This window comes from Notamacropus eugenii, chromosome 2 (genome assembly GCF_028372415.1).
Source record: "Notamacropus eugenii isolate mMacEug1 chromosome 2, mMacEug1.pri_v2, whole genome shotgun sequence".
Lineage (NCBI taxonomy): Eukaryota > Metazoa > Chordata > Mammalia > Diprotodontia > Macropodidae > Notamacropus > Notamacropus eugenii.
This window is the reverse complement of record NC_092873.1, coordinates 215,225,301-215,248,026: the sequence shown is the minus strand read 5'-3', so window position 1 is coordinate 215,248,026 and position 22,726 is coordinate 215,225,301. Positions and strand designations below refer to the sequence as shown.

Below are 22,726 nucleotides of genomic sequence, written 5' to 3'. Positions count from 1 at the left end.
GATCTATGCCATTCTCTGAGAGAACCATTCTTTTGATCTCAGGGGAAACTGAGGACCAAAAAAGTTAAGTTTCTTACTCAAGGCCACAAACCTCTGACTCTAGATCCAAAGTTCTCTTTTTAAATAACATTTTATTTTTCTCCAATTACACATTGAAAGAAAATAATTTTTCAGTTTTACCATACTGCCTCTCCTATAGCCCATGGCTATATGGCAAGTAAGTAGCAGAGTTGGGGTACTAGGATTTGGACAATTATCAGTTCACAGTCGTACCTGAGTGGTCCCTGGGGATTAGGTCTAAAAACAGTTTAATATACAGAAGTACAAAGGGATGGGGTGTCCTTTACAAATGCAGCAATCTAGGGCAAGCAGACACTTTTGAATACAACAACCAGGAGTAAGCTACAGAAAGATGTGCCTAGGGATTGGTAAAATTCCTTAGGTATTCCGGTTATATTTATGGATTCCTCAGTCACTGGCTGTTTCTCTCTAACCTTTCTTCTCTGCTCCACTCTTTGTGAGAATGGGTGTCATCAGAACAGACTACCTCAAGAATTTACAGCTTTGAAGGATAATTCTTAATTTTGTCTGTATATTTGAGTATTTTTATTGTTGTTTACTAAATTATAATTAAAAATTTTAAGCTTTAAGATTGTTTTCCCTGAAATAATAGTTTTGCCAATCAAGTAAATATTATCTTCTTTACTAATACATTTTTAACACAAATACACATAAATTGAAGTGAAACACATACAGATTGAGAGATTTATGATCTGAAAGTATAAGAGAAAGCCTGAGCACATCGATTCATAGATCTAGAGCTCAATTAGGCATTTAAGGTCACATTGTCCAAATCCTTTATTTTATATATCAGGAAACCGAGGCTTACAGAGGTTAACTGATTTGCCCAAGGTCATACAGCTTCTGAGGTAGGATTTGAACCTAGAGTTTCCTGACCCCAAATCCAATGTTGTAATTATGTTTTGCCATGCTTCCTTGTTTTACACGTAATGAAGCTGTGGCTAGGGATGAGAACACAGCCAATTAGTGGCAAAGCCATGACTAGAACACAGGTTTCCTGGCTCCAAGTTCAGAGTTCTTTCCATGTTACTACTCTCTTTCTCATGTAAGTGCATCCATTTGAGTCATGAACCACACTTCCTAAGAAATTTTAAAGGGGCAAATGTCTGAGAAATCTCTAAAAATATCTTTGAAATTTTGACTTTGGTCAAATTGTGGTCATCCTCCTAGAGTCGATTCTAAAAAGAGTCTAAAAGATCATATGAATGAATGAATGAATGACAACAAACCAATGTTCTTAGAAATGTTTAGAAATAACTTAGAAATATTTAAAAATGGGCTAAACATTGGACTAAGTGCTGGGGATACTAATAGAAAACTCTGTGCCCTCAGGGAATTCACTTCCTAACAAGGGAGATAATGCGTATGGAAGGGTTCAGTTGCAAGCCCGGACAATGCAGCAGCACAGCATATAGTAATGCTTCTTCTTTAGTGCCATTTCACTGATAAAACCTTATCCGTTTCTGATGTTGAGCCATTTGATAGTGCCAAAGACTTTGGTGACAAGAGCTTTCTTTCCTGATTTTTTATCAGAAGTGTCTGGAGCGCCTCAATGAGCAGTTGCCATGATGCATGTTGAGAGGAGTTGCCTGTGGGCAGTGGATTGGAGGCATTGCCAATCCCACGGCTTTAGGATTCAAGGATCTGGGCTGTCTCCAATCAAGTATGAGGGGAGATGACTTCAAGGTAATGATGGTGGCTTGTCTAGTACATCACATGCTGCCTGCCCCAGGGTACTATTTCAGTTAGACTTGCTTGCCCACTCTTGGAGTGGTGGTAATATTTTATATCATTTGGTAGGGGGATGCGAAAGAGAAAAGTTTTCCATGAGAATTTCCTGCCACTTAATGCTCCTTTCTCCTCTTCTCTTTTGCAGTTTCCAGATGTAACACTCTTCATCAGAGTTTAAGATTTGGCCCTCAAGGAGTTAGTCTGGTGTCCTTTGGAACACAGCAACAAGGCACAGCAGGAGAAACCTTGAGTCTTGAGGATCTAATGAAAGTCAAGGACACAGTTTGCATTTCCTTCCTCTTGACCCTTGTCTGAGTTGATTAGATGATTTATACTTTATTTGAGTCAGTAATAGGTCAGAGGATGATGGCAGCACTGTGTGCAGGACTGCCTTTGGGAGAGGCAGTGAGCTCTTGAAGCTCCTCTTCCAAGCTGAATCATTGGGTCTGGGATTGCTCTGGTTTCTCTTTGTAGCGTGTAGTCACTCCTGACAGTAATTTTGTTCATTTCTCTTCCTTTGTTGGGGCTGCCTTTGTACCAGAAAGCAGGCTAATTTACTGCCTCTAAAAGAAGCCTCAAGCTCATAATTCTTTCTTATCCTCATTTTAAGTTCTTTTTCACCTTGGGCATTTAGGGATACACTTTGAAAATGCCCATCACTAAATGCAAAATGGAAATACACATTATTTGGAGATATTTATCTCAGCTTACTTTTCTGTATTTCTTGCTAAATAATGTAGTGGAAAGAGAATGGTACTTAAAACATAAAAAATTAAAAATCCTTGGGTCAAGTCTTAGCTCTGTCATTTACTTGCCACACATATGTGTCTAGTTAGTCACTTACCATGTAGGTGGCATCTTAGGACAGTGGAGTGTTGGATTTGGGTTCCAGATGTTGAGGGTTTAAATCTAAGTATTACCTGGGTGGCCTTGGACAAATCATGTAATCTTTGTAGTACTTATTTACCTCAACAGTAAAATGAGCAGATTGTACCAGACAGCCTTGAGGTCTCTTCCAAGTTTCAATCTATGGTCCTATGGTTCTAGATAATTTAAATTCTTTGGAACTCAGTTCCTCATCCTTAACGTGTGGGGAGTTAAATTAGATCAGGGGTTCTTAGCTCTTTTGGACCATGGACCCCTTTGGCATTCTGGTGAAGTCTGTGGACCCCTTCTCAGGATGTCTTTAAATGCATAAAATAAAATACATAGGATGAAAAAGGACAACTATATTAAAAAGGGGAGAAATTTTGTATACCTTTATTATATATTCCAAAGGAATAGCAAATTGTACATAATAGATTTGCAGTTTCATGAGCAATGATCTTTTTATTATTACGTTATGGAAATACTTATTTTATGCTGTAAATTCAAAAATAAAGAAATAAATGGAAAATAGAAAAAATGTCAAAATATTTTCAAAAACATGAGGAACCTCTGAATGAGATGATCACTGAGGTTGTTTTTAGCTTTAGATTTATGATTCTTAATGTATTTGCCCTCAGCCCCTACCCTTAACGTTGTGCTGTACCTTTTTACTGTATAGTAATATGCCATTTGATCCAGTCTATTATCTATCAGTCAGCACTGTTCTACAAGGATAACTTGGGGTTCAAATGACAATCCTGTCACTTTCTACTTGTGTCAGGCAATTGGTTTTTCAATTCAGTGTGATGGAATGGAAACCATACTGGAATAGAGAATAAGATACCCATGATGTTTGAGCCTCGATTTCCTTCTTTCTAAAGGGGGCATCATTCTATCTACACTGCTTGCTTCACAGGGTGTTCATGAGGACCAAATGAAATAATAGCTTGGAAGGTAATTTGTAAACTGTAAAGTGTTACTCATCAACCTTTGTGAAGTGACTGCTATGTTTAGGGTTCCATGGTGGTGCTGGAGAGGAAAAGACAAGTAAGAAATAGCCTGTGCCATCAAGAAGTTTACAACTAATTGTTAAGTGAATGATTTCACAGGTCAGACACTGTAGAAATTATCATCTGTGAAAATTGCCTTCTCATCTTTTGTGAATTTTGCCTAAATTATTTTGTATATTCTCCTAAGAGATGTTACTGAATTTACTAGTGCATTCTTTTTATTGAATGAATGAAAAAAATTAAAAGCCTCCTATATGCAGAGTGAACCATTTTTTTAACTTTATTTTTCTTGCTTTTTTTTTTTTTAGCAACATGGCTAATATGGAAATATATTTTGCATGATTTCACATGTTTAATTGATATAGCATTGCTTGCTTTCTCAGTGGGTAGGGAAGTCTTGAGAGGGAGGGAGAGAATTTGGAACTCGATCTTTTAAACATGAAGGTTAAAAATAAATTTCTCTCTCTGTCTTTCTGTGTCTGTATCTCTCTCCTCTTAACAGAGCTAATTATGTACCAGGTATGTACTAAGCTCTGGGATAAAGATAAAAAAATAAGGAGTTTAAATTCCAATAGGAAAAGACAGCACATATAAGAATGTTGGGGCCAGGAAAGGGTGTAGAGGGATAGTTAGTAGAGCTTGAGGGGAAATGATTTATTCACCCTTTCTAGGAAAGCTAGTGGTGATTGGATGACTATTTCCTGTGGTAGAAATGGAAGGGGGAGAAGGAAACAGGAAGGGTACAAGTGGTGTGGTGTGGGATGAAGATGTCCAGAGAGCAGTGTGGTAAATAGTGTCTGAGTTAAATAAGGAAAGCCCAATTGGGAGCCCAGAGATGTGTACAGGAGGCTGGAGTCCTCAGAGGCAGAGACTAGTGTGAGGAGAAATGGGATGCAAATTCTTGAAAACAGCATTTGAATAACTGAATATTTCACTACTGTTATTTCACTGGTGATCTACTATGCTTTGAAATCACTTCCTATGCATTTTTTCCACTTGTAAACTATTAATAACTGAGTTTGAACTTAAAAACGTGCTTCCTCTATTTTTAGTTTCCAAAGAATCACCAGTACAAAAACAGAGATTTTTGGGGGGGAGAAGACTTTTTTTTTCAGATTAATTTAACACCACTTCCATTGCATTTTCCCAAGGGTTTCATATACTTTCTGTATATTTGACAGTATATTCCCCATTGTAGTAGGCAGGGCAGGTAAATACTATTGAATGAAAAGTTATTACATTCCTATAAATGAGATTTATCAATTTGCCTGGACTTTGCTTTTAAGGCAGTAAGCTTAATGGATGAACCACATTTTCTTGCTTGTAATCCTATGAATTTTTAGAATTTGTCCTAAATGACTGTGAGTTTTTGAAAATCTTTATTCAATACTGAGAATTGAAATGTATGAAGGGACTTCACAATTCATGTAATTGACCATCAGTTCCAATTGTAGAGTCCTTTGACAACATCCTTAACAAGTAAACGGTCATCTACCCTTGCTTGGAAACCCCCAGTGGCAAGAAACTTCGCATCCAATGAGATAGTTTGACTATTTTTGGATAACTCCAATTGTCGGTAAGGGTTTTAACCTCCTCTTGTTGCTGTTTTTTTGAGATAAAATCTACCTCTTTATGACTTCCATCAATCAGTCTTATTATTTCTATCTTCGAAGACCAAGCAGAGCTTAATCCCTTTTCTATGTAAGAAACTTTTAAATATTTAAAGACTGTTATCAAAACCAGCCTAAATCTTCTCTTTTCTAAGCTCAACATTCCCAGTCACTTCAAATGGTCCTTGCATGGCATGATTCTGAAACCTCTCAATACACTCTTTGTTCTCTGAATAATAATCATAGCTAGCTAGCATTTATACAGTGCTATAAGGTTTGCAAAGCAATTTACAAATATTTTCTCATTTTATTATTCTCACAACATCCATAGGATGTAGGCGTTATTGTTATCTTCATTTTGCAGATGAGGAAACCGAGGCAGACAGCTGTCAAGTGACTTGCTTAGGGTCACACAGCTAGTTAGGGTCTGAAGCAGGGTTTGAATTCAGATCTCCAAGCTTAGCGCTCTATCCACTATGCCACCTAACTGTAGTTAACAATATGTCTCCTAAAATTTAGCCCCCAGAACTGCATGTCATGTTACACATGTGGTCTGAGGAGGGAAGAATACAACTGTACTGTTACCTGCTCTTATGTTACCTTCTCTTAATTCAATCTAAGACTGTATAAAGTTGTTGTTTCTTGAGATAGTATAAGCTTTTTCTTTAAGGCTGCCACATGATATGTCTAATTCATATGCAGCTTACATTCCACTAAAAGTCACAGGGATTTTTCACATAAATATTTTCCTCCTCTGCTACATCTCTCTCATCACATACTTGTGGATCAGTTTTTTTAAATACCAGTGCAAGTGTTTGTATTGATCCCTAACAAATTTCACTTGATTTCAGAGCATTATGTCAGTTCCAGCCTGTCTACCCCACTCCTTTTTTTAAAGTCCCAATACTGTCATCCGTCTTGATATGACTTCAGTTCTGGACTCTCAGGTTATAAGTTCTTCTTTATCTTATCACTAATCCAGAGCTGGAACTAAGGTAAAGTGAATGGGGCTTTGTGCCAAGACACTAAAATTTAGACACTATAAAAGTTGTAAATAAGAATTTTACTGTGCAATTTAAAAATTGGTTATATTTTTATAACACTTTCATTTCTTCAGTAGCATAAAAACTACTTAGCAAGAATGATTCAGAGGGGTGGAGCCAAGATGGCAGAGTAGAAAGATGCACATACAGTAGCTCTTCCCCCACAGCCCATAAAATACCCCTAAAGAAAGACTCTCAACAAATTCTAGAGCAACAGAAAACACAGAATGATGGAGTGGAAGCAATGTCCAGCCTAGGGTGACCTGAAAGGCTGATGGGAAAGGTCTGTGGCACCAGACATGGAGCATAGCCCAGCCTAGCTTTGGCCATGCAGCACAGTGCCAGGAGGAGGACCCAAGCAGGACTTGGGGGCAGAATCCCCAGGGGCAGTAGCAGCATTTTGCAGATCCCTCAACCCAGAGGTGCCAAAGATCAGTGAGAGGGTTTTTTCAGCTGGCTGAGAAGGGAGCAGGGTCTTCCCATAGCTCTGGCCTCAGGCAGTGGTGGCAGAGGCCACATGGGGCTGCAGCAGCTCCCACAGAAGCTCGCATTCACTGTTGGATTGTAAAACCCCTGGGGGAACTGAGCAGCTGATCCTTACCTCAGCCCTATGTGGTGGCCCTGCCCCCACCTAAAGCCCCTGGGGAAGTTGAGCAGCTTATCTGAATCTCAGTCCCTAGTGCTAACTTGGTAGAACTGGAGGCCAGGTGATTGTGGAGAGGAAACTCTACTACTCACAGATTCTGGACACAAAAGTTTCTTGTTGCTCCCAGACCAGTGTACAAGCTTGATTGCACCACCTTGGAAAAACTGAGATCTTATAGATCCTCAGAGTATACCCTACTCTTGACAAAGGACCCAAAAGTCAAGTAACTGGTTGGGAAAATGCCCAAAAAAGGGAAAAAAATAAGACTATAGAAGGTTACTTTCTTGGTGAACAGGTATCTTCTCTCATCCTTTTGGATGAGGAAAAACAATGCTTACCATCAGGAAAAGACATAAAAGTTAAGGCTTCTGTATCCCAAACACCCAAAATAAATATTCAATGGGCTCAGGCCATGGAAGAGCTCAAAAAGGATTTTGAAAATCAAGTAACAGAGGTGGAGGAAAAATGGGGAAGAGAAATGAGAGAGATGCAAGAAAACCATGAAAAGCAAGTCAACAACTTGCTTAAGGAGACCCAAAAAATACTGAAGAAAATAACACCTTTAAAAATAGGCTAACTCAATTGAAAAAAGAGGTCCAAAAAAATCAGAGAAGAATATGCTTTAAAAAAGCAGAATTAGCCAAATGGGAAAGGAGGTTCAAAAGCTCACTGAAGAAAATTGTTCTTTAAAAATTAGAATGAAACAGATGGAGGCTAATGACTTTATGAGAAACCAAGAAATCACAAAACAAAACCAAAAGAATGAAAAAATGGAAGATAATGTGAAATATCTCATTGGAAAAGCAACTGACCTGGAAAATAGATCCAGGAGAGACTATATAAAAATTATGGGACTACCTGAAAGCCATGACCCAAAAAAGAGGCTAGACGTTATCTTTCATGAAATTGTCAAGGAAAACTGTCCTGATATTCTAGAACCAGAGGGCAAAATAAATATTGAAAGAATCCATGATCACCTCTTGAAAGAGATCCCAAAAAGAGAAAGTCCTAGGAACATTGTAGCCAAATTCCAGAGTTCCCAGGTCAAGGAGAAAATATTGCAAGCAGCTAGAAAGAAACAATTTCAGTATTGTGGAAATATAATCAGGATAACACAAGATCTAGCAGCTTCTACATTAAGGGATCAAAGGGCATGGAATATGATATTCCAGAAGTCAAAGGAACTAGGACTAAAACCAAGAATCACCTACCCAGCAAAACTGAGTATAATTCCTCAAGAGAAAAAAATGGTCATTTAATGAAATAGAGGACTTTCAAGCATTCTTGATGAAAAGACCAGAGCTGAAAAGAAAATTTGACTTCAAACACAAGAATCAAGAGAAGCATGAAAAGATAAACAGGAAAAAGAAATCATAAAGGACCTACTAAAGTTGAACTGTTCACATTCCTACTTGGAAAGACAATATTTGTAAGTCTTGAAACTTTTTTCAGTATCTAGGTAGTTGGTGGGATTGCAGACACACATACACACACGTACACATACACAGAGAGAGACAGAGAGCATAGGGTGAGTTAAATAGGAAGGAATCATATCTAAAAAAATGAAATTAAGGGGTGACAGAGGAATATATTGGGAGGAGAAAGGGAAAAATGGAATGGGGCAAATTATCTCTCATAAAAGAGGTGAGAAAAAGACTTTTCAGTGGAGGGATAAAGGGGGGAGGTAAGAGGGAAAATGTGAAAATTACTCTTATCACATTTGACTCAAGGAAGGAATAGCATGTGCACTCAATTTGGTATGAAAATCTATCTTATACTACAGCAAAGTAGGGGAGAAGGGGATGAGTGGGGTGTGGGGGGATGATAGAAGGAAGGGCAAATGAGAGGAGGGCAGTAATTAGAAATAAACACTTTTGGGTAGGGATAAGGTCAAAAGAGATGATAGAATAAGTGTGAGGGCAGGATAGGATGGAGGGAAATATAGTTAGTCTTACACATCATGGCTATTATGGAAATCATTTGCAAAACTACACATATATAACCTATATTGAATTGCTTGACTTCCCAATGGAGATGGGTGGGGAGGGAGAAAGGAGAAGTCGGAAATCAACATTTTAGGAAGAACTGTTGAGTATTGTTTTTGCATACAACTGGCAAACAAGAAATACAGGTAATGGAGTATAGAAATTTATCTTGCCCCACAGGACAAAAGAGAAGATGAGGATAAGGGAAGGGACAGATGTTAGAAGGGAGGGCAGATTGGTGGTAGGGGCAATTAGAATGCTAGGCATTTTGGGGTAGGGGGAGGGGAGAGATGGGGAGAAAATTTGGAACTCAAAATTTTGTGGAAATGAATGTTGCAAACTGAAAATAAATAAATTTTTACAGAAAGAAAAAAAGAAGTTATCAGAAAAAAATAAAAATAAAAAAATAAGATGCTTCAAATTAGAGAAACATCATAATATAGTAGGTAAAGCACTAGACTTGAAGTCAGGATGATTTGAGTTTAAATCCTGCTCTAGATATTCTACAAAGTGCTTATCTAATCCTTGTAACAACTCTGTGAGGTAGGTGCTATGACAATTTCCTTTTTATAACCAAAGAAACTGAGGCTGAATGAAATGTCTGAGGCAGGATTCAATCCCAGTTCTTCTTGACTCTAAGTCTAGTATTCAATGTACCATGCCACCTAGCTGTGAGACCCTGGACAAACAATACAGTCTCACTCAGCCTTGACTTCCTTATCTATTGAAGGAGGATTTTAGATTTGATAACTTCTAAGATTTCTTCCAGTTCTAAATCCTAGAAAGCCATAATATTGCATGCCTCCCCCATTGTGGCTGCATATCAAGGGAGCTAGTGACTGAGCCAGTGACTTCCACATCAGTGGTTTCCAAGTTTATAGGGCCTTTCTCTCTCTGTCTAACTCTGTCTGTGTCTTTCTGCCTGTTTGCCCTTGATGGGATAATTTCCTAGGGTCTCTTTCTGGGACATTGCTGAGAATTTTCCCCCATGGGGCTGTGGTCTGGAGTTTGCTCCATCCTTTCATGGAGTGGAAGTGTCCCAAGTGTCCCAAGAATCTTTTCCATCTCAGTTAACTTGAGGTCATGTTTAATGTTGCGTATCCCCATCACTATTTCAAGCTGTTGGCACCAAATGTGCTAAATCAGAACTCTGCTCTAACTTTTTTAAGCCACTCTCTTAGCGAGGTTATTTAAAATTTTTTTAAACATTTTTATTTAGAGTTTTGAGTTCCAAATTTTATTATCCCCTTCCTTCCTTCCTCCTCTACCCCACCCCCTGAAATGGTGAACAACCAGATATAGGTTAGACATGGCAATTATGTAGAACATTTCCATATTAGTCATTTTCTACAAGAAGACTCAAAGAAAAGGAAAACAACGAAAGAAAATAAAAAATAGCCTGCTTCAGTCTGTATTCAATCAATTCATTCAATCAGTTAATTCAATCATTATCGGTTCTTCTTCTGGAGGCAGATAGTATGCTTCGTGATTATTTCTTTGGAATTGTCTTTCTGCGAGTAGCTAAGTCATTCAGAGTTTTTTATCAAACAATATTTCTGTTACTGTGTACAGTGTTCTGGCTCTGTTCACTTCACTATGAATCAGTTCATGGAAGTCTTTCCAGGTTTTTCTGAAATCTGCCTGCCCATCATTTCTTACAGCACAATAATATTCCATTACCATCACATGACACAGCTTGTTTAGCCATTACCCAATCTATGGGCATCCTCTTGCTCTTCAATTCTTAGCCACCAACAAAAGAACTTAGCAGAGGCTCTTAACCTAGGGTCTGTGAACTTTTGTTTTAATTTTGAAAATTTTATTTCAATATAAGTGGCTTCTCCTGTAATCCTATGTATTTTATTTTATGTACTTAAACACATAATTCTGAGAAAGGGTCCATGGATTTACCAGAATACCAAAGCGATCCATGGCACAGGAAAAGATCAAGAGCCCTCAGTCTAAAGATATCCAGAAGACTGTGCATAGCTTCTCTCTTCTCCTTATTTCTAATGTAAGCACCTTTATGCAATATATCTCCCCTAATGTAGACTGACATATAAACAAGTATTCAAATTAATGAATAAAATCATAACATTCATAACAAATGTACTTTTGTACATAAAGTGACTGAAGCCAAACTCTGTATTACCTGCATTGAAGCCTTCTTGGTAGTGAATGAAGTGCTATAAATTTGACCTATCAACCCAAATAGTGTACTAGCTCAGACATTCTTCAAATCTTCAGCTAGAATGTGGAAGGATCATTTTTTTTAAGGGATACTACTTTTCATGGCATTCCATAATTTGTTTATATTTGTTTATAGTTGATATCACTACAATGAGTTTATTGATTGTGATGAATTTCTTAAAAATACTATTTGTTCAGGAAGAAGAGAACAAGTTCTAGTGCCTTAATGCCTTATAAATCCTAGATGAGCCTTGCTTGCTAAATAAAGTCTGAAGAGTGTTTGTGTGTGTGTGTGTGTGTGTGTGTGTGTGTGTGTGCGTGTGCATGTCTGTGCAAGGGGTTTGTACACAAACATTTATTTCTGTTCAATAATTAAATTTCTCAGTTCTTTGCCTGCTCATGTCTTCTTATTACCATGAGATAGCTAAGAGAGTGATAATAAACTTATCCTATCCATCTTTCCTCTTTTTGCTCCCAGTTTTTTTCTTGATTTCCAGACTTCAGAACTATGCCTCTGGTACTGTCTCATCTTGGTTTTTCCCTTTCAGTGCCTTGGGCCTCTTTACCCTAGAATAGCCAACCATCCCTGCAGCCTAGTCAATCTGGAATATTCTGCTACAAGGCCCACCCCCTTTTTCCATTGGTGAGTTCCTCCTAGGTCCTCCATTTTGTAAAGGGGCCTAAACCTACCTCATTCCCCTCTTGGCTCAGTTCTTGACTTTAAAACCATATTCCCATCCTTCACTTGGTACATTCATCTCCTCTTCCCTACAGGTATGACTATAGAGTTTACCCCTGTGCCACTCCTTCCACCATGCTTTTCACCTCACTTTGGTGTGTTGTCCTCCCCTACTAGAATGTAAGTTCTTTGAGGTCAAGGATTGTCTTTTTGCTTGTATTTGAATCCCCCTGCTTAGCACAGTACTAGAACATCAATAAATGATTCCTTCCTTCCTTTCTTCTTTCCTTCCTTCCTTTCTTCTTTCCTTCCTTGCTTCCTTTCTTCTTTCCTTCCTTCCTCCTTCCCACATTCCCACTCTCCTTCCCTTCCTCCTTTCCTTCCTTCTTTCCTTCCTTCCATCTTTCTTTCCTTCCTTTTTTCCCTCTCTTTCTTCCTTCCCCCTCTCCATCCTTCCAATATTCCTACCCTCCTTCCTTTCTCCCTTCCTTCTTTCCTCTATATTTTCCTTCTGGACTCTTTGCCATCCTCATTCTTTCTCCTTTCCTCTCTCCTTTCCTTCCTTCCTTTTCTTCTTTTCTCTCCCTCCATCATTCCCTCTCTTTTCTCTCAGAATGGAAATATGTGCTTATTGATAGTACATTTACAGTAAATTAGTGACTATAATTGACATATCATGCCTGAAGTTTTTCTAAAATATTTTACCTGCAGTATCTCACTTGATATAAAACTTTGAGGAAATCTCTGTTTTATAGATAAGAAAATAGAGATTCAGAGAGTGAATCACTCAAGGTCAAACAGCTCTGACCAATCCAATATTGCATCTGAATCTAGATGTCTCTGGCCTCCTGGGTCAGCACTCTCAGCACCATGCTGCCTCCCAAATTAAACAGGCAGAGTCTCTGGCCTTTGGCTTTCTTATAATGAGTAAATACTGAAGGAACATAGAGCCCAGAGGAGGTAGGGCTGCCCCTGTGTGGCATGCTCCTTGTCCCTATTCCTGTCATTATTACCCAGGGTTCAAGGAATGCTTTTGAAGCACAACAGAAGTTGATGATGAGCCATAGCTGCAGGAGCCTGTTTCCTGACTTCCAGAGATAGTGCATCAATCTCCTTTTCTCACACCTGTCGAAGGAACTTCTCAAGACCCTGGACAGCCTAACCATCGCAGTTTAATAATAATAACAATAACTATGTTTTATATAACATTTTAAGTTTTGCAAAGTGTTTTATAAATATCTCATTTGCTCCTCATATTGTTGGGAGGGAGATGCTATCATCAGCCCCATCTCACAAATGAAGAAACTGAGGCAGATAGGTCAAATGACTTACCTAGGGTCACACAGTTAGTAGATGTCTCAGATTGGATTTGAGTTCAGTCCTTCCTTACTCCAGATCCATCACTTTATACACTGTACCGCCTGGCTGTCTCTAATGGTCTTCATCCATCACTGTGGTGTGTGGTGAAGGTAATGTTAAACTGGATGCTGAAACTGTGTTGATAGAACTCCTTGCTCCATGGGTTCCTGTTCTGATTGTAGACCCAGGCCACAAGTTGATCCAGCTATTGTCTGAGAGTCTTTGCTAGGTACACACACACACACACACACACACACACACACACACACACACGCACAATGGTTGCTTTGGATACCTCTGATGTGCACTGCCAACAGTATAACAGTCTCCCCACCTGGAGCATAAACTAAAGAACATTGTTGTTGCTTTGCCCTGGGAGCCTAGGCGTGACCTATCAATGAAAATTTAAATGCCGACTATGTACCAGTCACTATGCCCAGAATATGGACTCTATTTCACTATGCACCAATTCTTCTACCTACGTTCAGATCTTCTCCTATCCAGGGCACAGGTTTTCCACCAGGCTAGCCTGGACCCCACTTGAGTTTGGGGAAGATGGATGCTCTCAGTCTCATCTATGAGTGCTGTTTTCTTGGAGGAACATATCTCAAAAAAGATTCATTTCCTTTCCTTTCTGGAGGAGGGGACAGAGTTACTCTTCTATTCTGGTCTCATGATGTCAGCAAAATCCTGGCTACAATCTTTCAAGCATCTTCTAGGTCTAGAAGGCTTGTATGTAAACATATGAAAGGTGACCTACTCTCTCTCTCTCTGATCATTGGTGGGCTGGTTGCTAGGTCCAGAAAGGCTTGATCTGCTTCTTCACATTCTGGGATAATCACTGATTTATTCTCTGTTGATGCAAGGACAATTCCAACTGTGGTAGACTTATCTGAGACTTTAGTGTATCTGGCAGGAGAAAGAGGCTCACTTTATATTCGGAGGACCTAGTAGGAGGTAACTGCATGATCATAAAAGGAAATCTATGCATGCAGGGTGGTAAGATACTCATTCTCCAGGTTCCCTCAGCCCCCCGAAAGGGTACCATTTCTAAAGCAGCAAGGTAGCGCAACAGACATAGTGCTGGAACTGAATTCAGGAAGATGTGAGTTCAAACCTCATCTTAGACAGTAGCTATATGACCTTGGGCAAGGCATTTACACTATGCCTTGTTTCCTTATCTGTAAAATGAGGATAATAATAGCATGCCCTTCTCACACTATATCGTTGTAAGAATACGATGAGATATTTATTAGATGCTATAAATATGCTAACTATCATCATCATCATCTGATGATGATGAAGATGTTTAAGCTATTTCCCTGTGAAATCTTACAGGCTTATAGCCACCCCCCATCTTTCAACAGAAGGGCACTGTTCAGTGTGTGTTGGCCACACCACCTTGTAATTTATCAAATGACCAGTTTCTTTAATGTGACTCTGTGTTGGTTGGATCTGACCTCTTACTAGGGTACCTGGCTCCATCCATAAGCTGCCCCTGTTTACCAAGGAGGGTCATTATTCTTAGGCCTTAAGACTTTCCTTCAGGCCCCCTCTCCTTTTGTCCCCACTTTCTCCACTGCTACTTCCACTAAAGATCCTCTGTTCTCCACTTAAAGGAAAAGGAAAGAATAAAAACCAAGTGCCTAGTAGGAAATGATACAATAGGGAGAATGTACATTTAGGATCTCATACAGTTATTGATTTTTTCCATCCTAAAATGCTCATATTTCTTAATCTTTATATCTATGAATTTAAAATTCTACCACATTCCAGAAAGGGTTTGGTCTATATATACTGCTTCTACCTGCCCTAATGATGAGACAATTCTTAAGAGTTATAAGTATCATCTTCCCATGTAGGAATGTAAACAGTTTGACCTTATTAAATCCTTTATGATTTCGCTTTCCTGTTTGCTATTTTATGCTTCTCTCAAGTCTTTTACTTGAAAGTTGGGTTTTCTATTCAGCTCTGGTCTTTACATCAAGAATGCTTGAAAGTCCTCTATTTCATTGAATGTTCATTTTTTCCCCTGAAGAATTATACTCAGTTTTGCTGGCTAGGTAATTCTTGGTTGTAAACCTATGTCCTTTGCCCTCCAGAATATCATATTCTAAGGCTTCTGGTCCTTTAAAGTAGAAGCTGCTAAATCTTGTGTTTCCTGTCTGTGGCTCCACAGTATTTGAAATGTTTCTTTCTGGATGCTTGCAGTATTTTGACCTGGGAGTTCTGGAATTTGTCTATAATCTTGAAAGTTTACATTTTGGAATCTCTTTCAGTAGGTGATTGGTAGATTCTTTCAATTTATATTTTACCCTCTCATTTTAGGATATAAGGGCAGTTATCCTTGAGAATTTCTTGAAAGATGAGGTCTAGGTTCCTTTTCTGATTATGATTTTCAGGTAGTCCAATAATTTTTAAATGATTTCTCCTAGATCTATTTTCCAGGTCAATTGTTTTTACAAGGAGATATTTCACATTGTCTTCTATTCTTTTCATTCTTTTGATTTTGTTTTATTGTTTCTTGATTTCTCATAAAGTCATTAGCTTCCATTTGCTCCGTTCTAATTTTTAAGGAATTATTTTCTTCAGTGAGCATTTGTGCCACCTTTTCCATTTGACCAGTTCTGTTTTTAAAAGAGTTTTTCTCTTTAGTAAACTTTTGTAAATATTTTTTCCATTTGGTCAGTTCTGTTTTTCAAGGCATCCTTTTCTTCATTGGATTTTTGTATCTCTTTTACCATTTGTACTAGTCTGTTTTTTAAGGTATTATTTTCTTCACTATTTTTTGTACCTCTTTTTTCATGATTTTCTTGCACCACTCTCATTTCTCTTCTCAATTTTCTTCTACCTCTATTACTTGATTTTCAAAATTCTTTTTGATCTTTTCCAAGACTTGAGACCAATTCATATTTTTCTTGGAGGCTTTGGATATAGGAGCTTTGACTTTGCTGTCTTCTGAGCATGTGTTTTGATCTTTGTCACCACAGAAACCTTCTATCGTCAGATTGTTTTTCTGTTGTTTGCTCGTTCGTCCAGCCATTTTTTGACTTTTGACTCTTTGCCAAAGTGTATCTCTTCTTCGGGATGGAGGGCACACTGTGCCAGGTTTCAAGAGTTTTGTGTAGCTGTTTTCAGAGATACTTCTAGGAATCTGCAAGTTTTCATTTCTTCCAAGGTGGTATGACCTAAGGAAAGGTGTGTTTACTCCTCTCCTGACCTGGGCTCTGTTCTCTGAATGACAACAAGCACTCTTTTCTGCCCTGGAACTGTTCCTCCATGGCCTCAAGATCTGTTGTGCTAGTGTTCCTCTTCACCCTAGTACTGCCACCCAGGGCTGTGACCTGGATCCAAATTATAGGTAAAGTAACAGAGTCTTTCCCCCAGTGCCAGCAAAGTGACCTCTGTTATTTCCTTCTGACACTCTTACCATCTGTGGACTGAGAGCTCCAGAAGAAGCTTGTCCCACTGTTGATTCAGTGGCTCCCACGGCACTGCTCCTGATTTGCTGGGACCTGGTCTGTGCTGGAGGCAGGGCTGGACCAGCACAGACTGTACTGGACCATATTCCATTCTCTCTCCTATGCAACAGATGTTTCCTGCCAACCTTCTAAGTTGTATTTGTTTGGAAAATTATTTCGTCCTTTCCTTTTGTGGGTTTTGCCACTCCCTAATTTGTTTTAGGTCATTATTTAAAGGTGTACATGGAGATTTTGGGGAGAGCTCCAGGGAGTCCCTGCCTTTTCTCTGCCTTCTTGGCTCTGCCTCCATTTTAGTCATTTCTTACTCATGCTCTTTCTCCTTTCTACCTGTTTTATTTTTTCTACCGAAAAGAAGCTTTCTAATATTTTAGTGCACAGACCAGGGTAGACCCTGTGAAGCCAGTCCAGTGTGCTGCTTTTCAGCACAGCATTTTCAAATGGAGGTCCTGTGGGACGTTGGTGTTCCACAAGAAGCAAGAAAGGAACCTGTGAGAAGATGTCAATGCTAGTGATATTTTCCCTCTCAAGTTAATTTTCATATCTGTATCCCCAGTGTCTACCATAGTGCCTTATGCATAGCAAATGCTTAATAAATGTTTGTTGAATTTGCCCTCAAAGATAATGAAATATGAAATTAGGTATGTGTTAAAAACAGACCACTGAAAACTAACAGCAGTGGTCAATGTAACACCTGAGTATTTAAGTGGGGTTTATTGAAAGGCATAACACTGTTAGCCAGGTTCCAAGGTCATGGAGAAAAGCACTGAAGGAGTTTGCTTCTTATGGTTTTCCTGGATGTATGATGAGTCTTCATGTCTTGTCAACCTTCATATTTGTAGAGGGCAAGGAGCAGTGAATCTTTGTCAGCAGGTAAGTTACTTTCAGTGGTAATCATTCACCATCTGGAGTGTTCCATTCGAGCTGAATTGTTCCTGCTGAAGAAAAGAAAAAGCCTTGTTTCTGATAATACAAAAAATACATTTTTACCTTTTGATCTGCCCATGAAGGTTTTTAGAACATTGGTTGTTTGAAGCACAAAAGACTGAACTTGTGAATAATATTTTAAGAATTTTTGATTGGTCCTTTAGCTAATTCCATCTTGGTACACATTTAACATTCTTGATAACCTTAGCCACAGATGGCTACTGTCCAATTAGAAGGTCAGTACTAGGAAGTTTCTCCTAATTAACCTAAAGATGATATTTAGTAACCTTAGAAGGTGGCAGTTATCTTCCAGTGGGCTACCTGTCTAGTGAAAGTGCTGACAATTACCTTTAGAATGACTTTGGAAGCAGTTGCTATTATCTTAAAGTGAAAAGGTAAAGCCAAGTTAGCTTTAGGGCTGGAAGGGGCCTTAGCATCATCGAGTTCAACCCTCTCATTTTTCGGGCCTGAAAACTGAAACTTAGAGAGTTAAAGTGACTTGTTCAGGGTCATGTAGTTAGTAAGTATGAAGAGTAGAATTTGAACTTAGGTCTTCCTGGCTCCAAATCTAGGGCCCTATCCACTATACCACACAGCTCTCTTATAAATGTTACAAAGGGGAGGCAAAGGAGAACCTATCAAACTTTTAAAGTGTCAGCTTCAAATAAGTTATTATAATCTACTTCAAAGTGGTTATGATTTACTTCAAAGAAAATTATTAACTCAATGTACAAGAAGAAATATTCATAATATACTTCATGCTTATGTTTTTTTTTTACATAGAAATAGAATTGTTGACTTCCATCACTCAATATCCATACATAATAAGTGAAAAAGGGATCATGTCCTTCACTTAGCTTGGGTTCTATAGGCAGAAATTTATATTAATTGCACCTTAAATCAGGAAATGGATTACATCAATTGCATAAGGCATTGGCCAGTAAAGGCCATCCAGGACAAGGCGTAATTGTGACTACTCCATTTCTAATCTCCTGCTGTATATATGACATCTTCAAGTCAAATTCATCATATCTAATTTATGTCAGTTCATCCAACAAAGAAGGTCTAGAGAAGTTAGGAAGTCAAGCATTTTATCAATGTCCCCCCATTAAGGTCAATCCCTGGCCTACTTGCTAAAGGGGAAGATGGTATTAAAAAGTCTAGCTGACATGACATGTAATCCCAAAACTGATGGACTGTTTCAGGATAATCAACTTCTACCCATACTTTTACAATACCTTTGATCCAGCCTAAAAAAACACCATTGTCATATATAAATATGGAGAGTTTGTGGACAGATGAAATTATAATTGCTAGTCTAGGAAAGCAAGATCCTACTTGATAGTCTAGAATCCTTAAAAACTTTTTGCTTCTAAAATTGAAGGGCTGATGAAGGGAATCTTTATTTTTTTTTACTTCCAAAAATTAAAGTTATATTCATACCCAGATGAATCTCAGGACAATAAGACTCACTGGGAACAAGAATGGGTCCCTGTTCAAGCCTCTGCATATTGCCTTCCCTCTTAGAATGTATCCTGTGATTGATGTAATCTACTTTCTGATTCAAGCTGCCATTAATATATGAATTACTGTCTATAAAACTCAGGCTAAATGATGGACCATTTGATCCCTTTCCACTTATTGTGTATGGAAACTGGGGCTTAGCACTCCTCTATTTGGCATTCAAAGCCCTTTTTAATGTACTCCCCCCACCCCCAACACACACACTTTTCCAATATTCTTGTATCTTGACTCTAACTCACTCTACCCTCTCTCGCCTCTCCCCATGCCACCACCACCACCACATAGTCTTCAATAAAGTGATATTGGCCTCTTTTCCATTCCTCAAATACACTCCATCTCCAGGCTCTGGGCATTTTTATTGTCTGTCCCTCATGCCAGGAATGCTCTCGCTCTTCATCTTCACCTCCTGGCTTCCCTGGCTTTCTTCAAATCCCAACTAAAATCTCACATTCCATAGGAAGCCTTTTCCAACCCCTCTTAACTCTAGTGCTTTCTCTCTGTTGATTATTCCTATTTATCCTGTATATAGCTTGTTTGTACAAATTTATTTGTTTATTATCTTCCCTCATTAGACTATAAACTCCACAAGGGCAAGGACAGTCTTTTGCCATTCTTTTCATCCTCACCACATAGAACAGTGCCAGACACTTAGTGGTAAAAATGGGCACTGACCGACAGTCCTTGGCACATATTAAGCACTCAAAAAATGCTTATTGACTGATTCCTTATTCACCAACCTATTAAACACTAGGTACTCTTCAAAGTTCAGCTTATAGTCCACCATGAAGCCTTCATAAATCACTCTAGTCAACAGTGACCTCTTCTTTTCTTTTCTGAACTCCATTCTTACTTATTGTCTGCTTGGCACATATACACTTCCTTATGTTGTAGCTAAAGTTTTAGCTATAGGTTAGATGTAATCTCCTTGAGAACAGAGACTACATCATATGCCTCTTGTAATCTTTGAAACATTCAGCATCCATTGCTGCTCAGTTAGCATCTACTGAATGAATAAATATTAGAGGGAGATTGAAAAAGCAATGGACAGGAAATGAGTGAAGAGAACGGAAGCAGTAAAATGAACTGGACTCAGGAAGGGGGTAAAGATCATTACTAGTTTGGGAACCATACAAAATCTTATCTATTTTACATCCCATCAATTTCAGCAAATCAAAAAATGTCCTAATTTCTGCTCTCAGAAGGATGCTTACTTGCCAAGGGACCCCTGAAGTTATCGAAATGGCAAAAGTGTGAGAGGTTCTGCTGTATAAGCAATCTAGTTTAAAATAAAGATAATGTGATGGACTCACCTCTCTCTGACTGGTGCATCTCATCAAATGACTATTCCTTCCCAGGCTGGTGGATGCAGCACAAAATGAAGGGAGACAATCTAGTCGCTGTTGAGAGTGATGCTCAGAGACAGTTAAACTGGGTAACTGAAAATTATTTTCAGAGTGGGTATTTGGGCATTTTTTTCTCTATGACTTCTCAGATTATCTCAAGCTAACATTTTGAAATAAGTTGGCTATTTTAATCTAGTAGATTATAAACTTCTTGAGGGCAAAGACTTTTTCATTTTTGTCTTTTAGGCTAGTACAACCCAGAGCCTACTAAAGTGCCTGTCACATGGTAGGCACTTTGTTGGGTCTAATTAGATTGATTTAAGCAAAAAGATTAACAGTAATTTGCTCAGCTAGATTTCAAGACACGCCAGTTCGCAGAAGTTAATTATTTTGACTCTTACAAATTTCACAGAGATTTTGTGTGTCTCTTAATTGAACTCACATTTTCTATGACCAGAAAAAAGAATTTAATGAGTTTGCTTTTTGAAGGTAATACATGGAGAAAAGTATTGCTTGGAATTTGATATTTTGAATAGAGGTTCTTGAAAGCTAGGACCCACTTGTTTACAATGATCCTTCATGAGTTAGTTAGCTTTTAGTATCAATAAGGACACTACCCTTTGTTAAAGAGTCAACAAATCATTTATTAAGGCACTACTCTGGATTGGGCTCTTGGCTACATATTGAGTATTCAAAGAAAAAAATTAAGTAACCTCTGCTTTGAAAGAACTTATATTCTGTCATAGGAAGCAACATACCCATACACACATTTACATATATATGGGTATACATATACCTATAAAGGTAAATACAAAGTAATTAGGAAAGGATACTAGAAATTAGGAGTGTTAGAAAGGTCATATAACAGAAAGCAAACTAAACTGTGAAGGGAGCTAAGGATTCTCTCAAGGGGAAGTGAGAAGGAAGGATTTTCCAGGCATTGGGGACAATCTTTGAAAAAAGAACTGAGATGGGAGATAGGAGTGCACAATCTACTGGATTAGAGATATTCTCCTCTATAACACAGAGGCTTTATACATGACCACTGTAATCCTGAGTTTTTCTGCCTAGGTAGTCAACCATGCCACATTTCCTGAAAAACACAGGGCCTAACCAGGCATATTAACTCACATGAATCCTTGTTACTAGGGAGACCGAGGCTAGCTGTGATGAGTTCAGGAGTTCTGAGCTACAGTCAGCTCCATCATTGTATCACCTGGTCTGAGACCTGTACCATACTGAAAGGTATGCACAGTATGTTCCATACTGAATGATAAGATCAGTGACAAAATCAGCAGCAAAGACATGTCCCAACTGGTCTAATAAGAAATTCTTTGAAGGCATGGATTCCGTCTCAAACCTCCCCTTTGGTCTCCCTTGCATTAGGCTCAGTGACCTATACAGAGTAAACACTCAATAAATGTCACTGATCATGTTAACGATTGGAATGTATCCTGTCAAAAAATGATCCACCCTCACTCTCCACACTGTTATCAACTGAGAGGGCTCTAACTCAGTCAGGCTCCAAAAGGGGACTTGTAAGCCACTTTAATCAGAACCTCTTAAACCATTTACCTTCTCTATTTGATATTCCTGATGGAATGTAGTTAACAAATACCTCTTTCTTGTCTAATCGCTATAATTCAGAACTGCCTCCTGAATAAAAAAGTCCTTTTCTCAGTTGAATTTATCATTTTCTCATTGCTGCTCAGATCAGCCTGATCATTCCTGAGTGCCCTTTGACTATACCTTTTGAACCCTTCCTCTGTTGTTAATATACTTCCTTTCATCCTAAATCTCTTCCTCTCACATTTATTCCATCTTCTGGTGCTCATAAAAACCTGCATACCTTCTGAAGTTACCTCATCTCTCTGTCTCTAAGGATGTGCTTCTTTTCTCATAGCCCCTGATCCATAGGACAGTTTAAAAGATGACTCTGGCATATGCCTTATTCTCTGCTATCACTTCCCTCTGTCATCATCACTAAAAAACCACTTTTCCTCCTTTAAAGTTTATTCTCTCTTGCCTTATTCTTTGTTTCTGTCATCCATGAATTTCTAAGTTCCTCTTCTTCAATAAAACCAGAAATGCCTCACAATCTTCTTTTCTGCCCAGATTCCTACCCTTTCAATTATCTTGACCTCCTAGTTCTTCAATCGCCAGTTCCCATGATGTCTATGTCCAGCCTACCTCAACCATACATGGGAGTGGTCATATCCTAGAACCTCCCTCTCCTACATCACCTTCCATTA

The 22,726-nt window shown here is 38.6% G+C and overlaps 1 long non-coding RNA gene across 1 annotated transcript; it reads left to right on the top strand.

Annotated features, from left to right (window-relative positions):
- Window positions 1–1,025: 1,025 nt before the first annotated feature.
- On the top strand, window positions 1,026–3,217 carry LOC140526787 (uncharacterized). Its single transcript, XR_011974520.1, has 3 exons — window positions 1,026–1,126; window positions 1,615–1,857; window positions 1,958–3,217. It is a non-coding gene; the product is annotated as an uncharacterized lncRNA (long non-coding RNA).
- Window positions 3,218–22,726: the final 19,509 nt, after the last annotated feature.